The sequence below is a fragment of the Leuciscus leuciscus genome (genome assembly GCF_965113295.1).
Source record: "Leuciscus leuciscus genome assembly, chromosome: 7".
Taxonomy (NCBI): domain Eukaryota; kingdom Metazoa; phylum Chordata; class Actinopteri; order Cypriniformes; family Leuciscidae; genus Leuciscus; species Leuciscus leuciscus.
Window position 1 is genome coordinate 11,057,909 of NC_138731.1, and position 7,472 is coordinate 11,065,380.

General features: G+C 39.5%; 1 long non-coding RNA gene across 1 annotated transcript; it reads left to right on the forward strand.

The window, feature by feature from the left end:
• Positions 1–823: 823 nt before the first annotated feature.
• Positions 824–2,933, forward strand: LOC309502803. Its single transcript, XR_014207405.1, has 4 exons — positions 824–1,035; positions 1,528–1,584; positions 1,937–2,009; positions 2,100–2,933. It is a non-coding gene; the product is annotated as an uncharacterized lncRNA (long non-coding RNA).
• The last annotated feature ends 4,539 nt before the right edge of the window (positions 2,934–7,472 follow it).

The following is a 7,472-nucleotide window of genomic DNA, read 5'->3' on the forward strand; positions in this document are numbered from 1 at the left end:
GTAGTAATAAATGCTTAATGAACATTAAGAAGCATTTAAAGTTACGTATTCATAAGTCACTGGGGGAAAATCGGTGTTGAGGCTGTACTGTACTGAGAGGTCAAAGGTGAATACTACTCTTACAAGCATCATCAATCACAGGCAGCAAATAAAGCAGAACAGTGAGGACACAAAACCACAAAGAGACTCTACACTGTAAAAACTAAAGGAGCCTCAAATATCCTGTCGGATACTCAAGGAACTTCAAAATGTCATTTAGGTGCCTCAAAGCTCTTTCTCCTATAGTAGGGTTACTGGAGGAGCATTGACAATCTTTGAGGTTCTTGCTGGAACTTATGGGATTCTTTAAGCACTTTGTATTTAGTTCAGAGGTTCTGGAGTCACCTTTTCATTACTATGAGACCTCGAAGTGCTTTGGGGGAAAATAGAGGAACTTGAATGCGTTAAAAGGGTTATTGGAAGATCTTTTAACATTTAAGTGGTTCCTGGAAGATCTCTTATGTTAAAGCCAGCATCTGGAGGAACCCAATGGTTCAGTGAGGCCAGAATGAGATTATTATTATCCTATTATTATTATTATAGGCTACTTAAGTTTGATTCAGTATAGCCTACATACCCAGGTGTACAAAAAGATGTACAATTAAAAATGTACTTGAGTGTGTTTTTAGTATAGGCCTACAATACAAATATACTTTAATGCATTTTTAATACATTTAACAGTAGCCTACGTCTTTTTCACCTGGGTAGCTTACATTTATTTAGTATCTATAGGCCTATTTTATTGAATTATTATTGAATAAATAATAGTAATAAAAGAATAATTTTTACCTACTTCTTCATAAATTATTATTTGAAGAAGAAGAACCAGGAGGAGAAACGTTTTATTCTGTCACGAAACTGCTGCTATTCCTCTGCTGTCATCGCTTCAGTGATGCTCGCGCTGCTCGCGCGCAACAAAGCTCAGCTGATCCACGTCATCGGGTAACGGCTCCTCTCATCAAAGCTTCCGCCGTTTGTTCGGCTCTCCTTTACAAGGTTTGTAAACTCGCCAAATAAATATAAATACAGAGTCTACTCTCTATATTCAAACACACACACATATATATATATAAACTAAATTTATTATACATTACTACGTTTTTACAGTGTTTACCACTCGTTTATTGCATAGTATCTGGTATGAAGGTTTTAGCCGCGATGTTAACTACGTTGTAAGTTAATTAACAAATGGAAATTATTGACTTATTGTCTTAGATTGATTTAGTCATTCAATTCAACATATTCTGTAAAACTGTGTCTTCAAATTGCTGATAATAGCCTAACTAATTTAACTGATTCCTGTCCTCATTGGCGTTTGTTATGAATAACAAAAGCAGGTTAATATAGTTTGGTCTGTTTTTGTTTAGCCTAGCTTTACTTACTACAGGTGCCCTCATTCTCTCAAATACCATTTTAAAGCCATTTAACGTTACTTGTCAAATAAATATTATGTTGTGAATAATCAGCTTTGTTCTTTTGTTTCCCCAGAACAACCAGTACATTTCTAAAATAATCTGAACATTTCAGAGGCAACATTGAATTACAGTAAGTTACCTATACACCACATGCACGTACTTTATTACTGTGAACTTTCTCTGCGTGAAATTGTATTGTTTTACTGTGTACTTTTTAAATCAGTTATACTGAATTATAACTTCAAGTTTAGTATTTTTCGACAAAAAAAAGGAAAAAGCTATTATATGGCTTCATAAGACTTACAACACAACCCATAACACATGAGTTGTGAACTCATTGATTATTTTTAGGATTTTTTCTGGGACATTTTTGGAGCTTAACCATTTTTACATAAATTGTTGCATTGAATTGAACTAGACAAGTGTACATAAGAATGGTGTGAATGAATTGCACATTTTTTTTATGCTTGTGTTTCATGCAGTGATACTGAATGGTGACGGGTTGCATTATGCCTGAGATCTGCTTTCGGGTTCCACAGACAGAAAGTCAAACAGGTTTGGAACGTCACAAGGCTGAGGAAATTATTTAAATTTCACAACTATCACTTTAATAACCTTACTAACAGTAAATTCTGTACTTTGCAGGGATCTCGGTAAGCTGAAATACAAGTTTGATCAAGAATAAAAATCCTCCTGTAGACCTGAAAATCACTGAAGTGCCTGGACCATCCACCAGAAAAGAGGAAAAACAAACAGAAAAGGAAGCTGATGCACCTTTTCACTTTTCTAACTCGTTAAGTACCTCACGTGTCCCTTGTGAAGATTTTATAATTGATTGCATTTTATGTTGCAGTGAGTAAAGGTGCGGTCACATTTGTGAATTTCGTGAAATTACACAGGCAAAAAGGTCCATTGACCATTGTCAGCAGTGTAGCGATGTAATGTATGAAGCACCACACAAAATTGCTGATCGTGTGGATTCTTATTGAAATGACTGAATTCACCAGTGAACATTCACAGAACAACAGATAATTTTACTGCACCTTAACTCTGTTAAAATGGAAAATGTTTTCTGCTTGTTGTGACATAAGGAATACTGTTTCCGGGTCGAAGCCTCTACTTCTACTTCCTCTATCTTGTTTCTAGATATTGAGAATACTCAACAACCATTTATGAGCACTGTTGATTCAAGTCACACATTTAAGCTTTTCAAAAGCCATAGTGCACATTACAGTCTCCAGTCTAACGGCATCCCAGACTTCAACATTTTATGATTCAAAATAGCTGAATAACTAACCATCTGAGATTTCGGAATAGAGATAAAGGTTAGGATCATAATTTTCAGGAATATTACAGTACAATGAGTGTATATTAGCACTGTTTGTTGTTTGTTTTTGGCATCTGATAGAGCTTTTGGACTTGGAAACAGTGACGTCAGACTTAAGTGAACTGAAACACATGTTTTAAAATTAAGTGAAGATGGACATTTTTAATTATGCCGGGCGTACACCAAAGGATTTTCACAGTCCCAGACTAAAGACCGCCATTTTTTAGGAATCTTAATGGAGTCTCGGCGCGCTCCCGTCGTCTCGATCGTTAAATGTGAGGTGATAATCTGCAGTCGGCGACCCGATTTATGCCCGTCTTTCTCTAGTCTTTCATATCAAACATGTTTGATATTATCGCAAGTCATAGCGTAGTCATAGTGACGTAAAACAATCAACAACCAATAAATTCGTTCTCAGAAAACCGGAAACAGGACTTAAAGCCATTTGTCACCCCCCGCAATGCTGAGACTACCCTTGCTGTGAGTATTGTCCATTCTCTGTATTCTATAGTAGATATGTATCTTTTCTTGTATTATGTACCCTCGAATATTCACTGTGAAACACTTGTTCATAATTTCAACACATTTAAAATTATACCCTTTCAAGACATTTAGTTCAAACTATTGTTCTCATCATATAATGATATAGATTCATAACCCCCATATACAGTCATGTGAAAAAGTTAGGTCATCCCATTAAATAGTCAACTCTTTATTAAGAAATGTTCACATAACAATGTCTAATTTGATTTTTTTTCATTCCTGGAAAAGAAAGTGATTTATTGTAATTAAACAATATAAATTAACATATTTTTACTCATCAAACAAAAAATATGCATAAAAATGCCTATTTTAATGGAGGAAAAAATTAGGACCCCTAATAACTAGTGATACCCCCCTTTGTTGAAATTACTTCAATGAGGTAAAATGGTGGAATGGCTGATGTCAAATTCCTTTGATATATTTTTAAATCCTTTTCCACACTCATAAGCAGTGTGGGGGAAATATATGGGGGTGTCCTAATTTATTCCTCATCAAAAATTGCATTCTTTTAAAATTACATTTCACAGAGAGTCTTAAAAAGGCCTTCCTTATTTTTAAATAGTTTAGTTAAATCACTGGGTCCTTCAGTATTGTTCAAATTGTTATTACATGTCCGTATGTTGAAAAATAGACAGGCTTTCATGGTGTCCTATTTTTTTCACATGACTGTATGGTTGCCTTTATATAATTTAATAATAATGATAATTTATTATTATTATTATTATTATTATTATTTTAATTATTATTTAATGATGATAATCACATAATTTGGACAGTGACTCCCACCCCCTGCAGAACACCATCACTACACTGAGCAGCTCCTTTAGCGATAGACTCCTTCACCCCAAATGTGTGAAGGAGAGATATCGCAGGTCCTTCCTCCCTGCTGCAGTCAGACTGTTTCACACTAGCACTGCTCCTTGTAGACCACTCACACACCAAGGACTCAGTTTAATATTGTTCATATATTGTTTATTTATTGTATATATTGTTTATATTATTATTATTATTATTATTTATTCTTTTTTTAACTATCCACTGTGCTGCTGCAACACTGATAATTTCCCCATTGTGGGAATGTAAGGTCTATCTTATCTTATCTTATCTACCACCACTGTAGGCCTACCTTCAGAAATATTTTGGATCATGCAACATAATGTGATACATGTTGATATCTAACTGTAGCTGCTTCTCCTCCATTTTTGTTAAATCACTGCTGAGCATGATAGGAGGAATTTGGTGGGAATAAAAAGCTAAAATAATCTAGTTGTAGTCTTGTAAATAGTGTCACTACAAGATTCAGTGTTTGTAAAATCTTTAGTCTGAGACTAAAAACTGTGAACCCAAGTCTTTAGATGTGAGCTGATAATCTTATAAAGTCTTTTCTAAATCTTTTCAAAGTCTTTAGGTGTACAGAAAGCATTAGTCAAAATTTGCATTTTTTACATTGATTTATTACTTGGAACATGTTTTTTCCATGCATTTTGTTGAGATGTCTTTTCTTGTGTAGCCTATTGTATACACATGGTTGATTATTCATGTTACTTATGTATTATACTATTATACATTTTTTTTGTGTATTCATTGATATTAATCTATTACTAGTTTTTTTTATCCAAGTGCATGGAAGTGTATTAAAATGGATCTAAAATATGTAATAAACAATTCTTATTTTGTATTTGGTTCAGTTTGTTTATTATAATAGAAGTTAATGGTGGTAACCATAGTAACAACATGAAATTAATTTAATACAAATAAAATCAAATCGAAATTTGGTTCCTGGAGGCACCCACAATGGTTCCACACAGTGCCTTATATAAGAGTTCCTCAGGAAACCTGTGTGGTTCCTCAGAGAACCGCCCCTTTTTAAAGGGTGCCTAGAGGATCTACAGACGGTTCCGCCGGTGTGGCAAAGTGAAGAACCCCAAAAGGTTCCTCCAGGCACCTTTTATTTTTACAGTGTACAAGCTATTGTGATTCGTCTTCTATCTGTGGGATAACCTCACAGACTTCCCAGCATGCTCTATTTTCTAGAACTATAGAGGATTTCTCCTTTTTGCCCATTATTGGAACGCCAAGCCTAAATATCCTTGGACTGATTTAGCAAGTGGGGGAGGTGCAAGATTCTGCCAAGTAAAATCCGGCTCTGGGTTGTATTAATGGATCCACAAAGCAGAGCATTACATTTTTTCCTGTGACAGATAAATCAGGTCCAGCACTGTTCCTCCTCCTGTTATGCATAGTTAAAAGTGCAGTAAGTGATTTTTGATAGAAACTGTTGATGTTTGATAAACACGCCCCTACCCAAAAGGATCACACCCCTATCTTGATTCACGTACACACAGTGCAACACAGGCAAAAACTAAATCTGCTGTGCCTGGCACCCGAGGGTATGATGTCATCAATAAGTGAAAGCAATTTGTGTTACTATGATAATTCATGTGAAATGTCTAATTGTTATTTTAGCTCCTCTACTTCTTCAATGGCAAAGTCATCCCTTCCATCCCAAAGACAATACTGTTTTCATGAACAGCTCCCTACATAACACGATAGTAACTAATATATTAAAGTAAGTAACGTCTCGGTTACGTATGGTAACCCTCGTTCCCTGAGTCCAGGGAACGGAGACGCCTCGTCGGGGGAGTTCCCCTGACGAATTGGGATCACGCTAGGGAGACCAATTGCCTTCGAGTGAATTAAAACGAGCCAATGATCATTGGCATGCAAGGTTTGCATTCCGCGGCCCGCCTACCAGTGCGGGTATAAGGCGGAATCAAGCGCATACACAAACGCTTTTCGCTGAGGAGCCGAACGGTGTCCAGTTCTCCGCGAAGGTACAGCAGCATGGCGACGGGACGAGGCGTCTCCGTTCCCTGGACTCAGGGAACGAGGGTTACCATACGTAACCGAGACGTTCCCTTTCGTCAGCAGGGAACTCCGACGCCTCGTCGGGGGAGTTCCCCTGACGAATTGGGATCCCTACCAAAACGCCATGGTGCTGGCCCCTTCCAGCGCCCAGCTAAGCTACAGCCCTGCAGCAGTTTCCAGAAATTTTGCGGGAGCTAGCTAGGGAATCACACTGCTGTTCCACAAGACCCAATCAGTGGATATTGGATAACACTGGGAAAGCGTGTCCGACCCCAAGGATATAATGGGGGGGAACGCTGCGGAAGCTGAGGCAGCCTAGAGGAAGGCCCTCAATACACATATGTACTAACCACGTAGGGTAGTGAAACATATGGCAGTCCTTGAAGGTAGTCCCAGTCCGGAGGAGTGAGGAGCATACTCAACAAGGACGACAGAATGAGTCTGTCAAGGGGAAGACACGGCTGAACTGCACGTGGCAATCATGGGTCGCCGCAGGGACCACTGGAAAAATACCCAGTCTACTAGCAACTCCTTACTGAAGGTAGCAGACCTGGTGCCGGGCGGTCCGCAACGCCTGGCACCGGAGGGGGTGATGGAGGAACTCACGAGGTTAGCTGTTTGTTGGGTAACCAACGGAGCAAAAAGACGCACGTATCCGCTCACGGAATGGCGTCGCAAGCCGACACACCTATTCCCTCTAATTACTGGCCGTAGCGAGTACTCGGGAGGAAACCGGTTCCACACGTAGGCCATAAAACCTAGCGAACGTGTTCGGTGTCGCCCAGCCCGCAGCTCTACAAATGTCTGTTAGCGAGGCGCCTTGTGCCAGAGCCCAGGAAGCGGCAACACTCCTAGTGGAGTGAGCCCGCAACCTAGGTGGGCAGGGCTCACCCTGGGACTCATAAGCCCTGGTGATAGCATCCACTAGCCAGTGGGCTAACCTCTGCTTGGAGACAGCCTTCCCCTTCTGCTGGCCTCCGTAACAAACAAAGAGCTGATCTGAGGTCCTAAAGCTTTGCGTTCTGTCTATATAAACCCGGAGGGCCCGGACAGGACAGAGAAAAGCTAGGGCTGGGTCTGCCTCCTCCTGGGGCAGCGCTTGCAGGTTCACTACCTGGTCCGCGAAGGGAGTGGTAGGAACCTTGGGCACATATCCGAGCCTGGGTCTCAATATGACCTGAGAAAGGCCAGGCCCGAACTCTAGGCACGATTCGTCGACCGAAAAAGCCTGCAGATCCCCTACCCTCTTGAAGGAAGCCAATGCTAACAGGAGCGCTGTC